The sequence below is a fragment of the Hemicordylus capensis genome, chromosome 2 (assembly GCF_027244095.1).
Source record: "Hemicordylus capensis ecotype Gifberg chromosome 2, rHemCap1.1.pri, whole genome shotgun sequence".
Taxonomy (NCBI): Eukaryota; Metazoa; Chordata; class Lepidosauria; order Squamata; family Cordylidae; genus Hemicordylus; species Hemicordylus capensis.
Window position 1 is genome coordinate 35,477,305 of NC_069658.1, and position 862 is coordinate 35,478,166.

The following is an 862-nucleotide window of genomic DNA, read 5'->3' on the forward strand; positions in this document are numbered from 1 at the left end:
ATTTCAGTGTTTGTTCCAGAAACTCCGCTCTGTAAACATATCTTACTACCCTCAGATCACATTACTAAAGAGGAAGCATCCTTTGACAGCACTTTTACACAGACAAATGACCCTTGCTTGGAAGATAAACCAATGACTTATTTCAGCACTGGTGGACAGGATCCGTTCTCAAAACATCGCTCTTCCAGGAAACAACATTTGCTGCCATCTGTATTGAGAACCAGAAGTGAATTTTCAACAACAACAACAAAAGAGAAAGTCAAAAGAATCCTGCATGAAATGCCCTGTATCTCATATAGAGGAAAACAAAACAAAAAGAAAACAAAAATGAAATATAATTGCATTTACCTCCTGTTTATATGGTACAGGATAAAAAAATGTGGCTGTGCATTTAAAGTGAGCCCTGTTTCCTGTGAGTCCTGATTCCTTTTCCAGGAGTTTACATTCTACTTTGAATTGGTAAAGTCATTAAAAGATCATTCTCCCCATGTGAAAATACAATGTACATTTCTGCATACAATTAGGCTGCTAAAGTCCTACCGAAATCAATGGAATTTAGGTAGCCTATATGCAGGGTTACAGCCAAGGCGACAAAACAAGTTTAAAGTGAATTTTCTTTGTTCTCATTGGTGAATATGTCTTATGAATGTATTCCCATGTGATGGCAGCTGGACTTTACCATAACGTGCAGAACATTTGAGATTAGCTTCCCTGACACAGTAAATACTACCTGTCACTACAAGTGTGTGGGTGCATGCAGAAGAAATATTATCCATATAAAACCAACAGGGTAAAACAAACTTTTGATAACTTATACCATGTCAAAAGGGCTTATGGTTTGGGCCTCAGGGCTAATTCATAT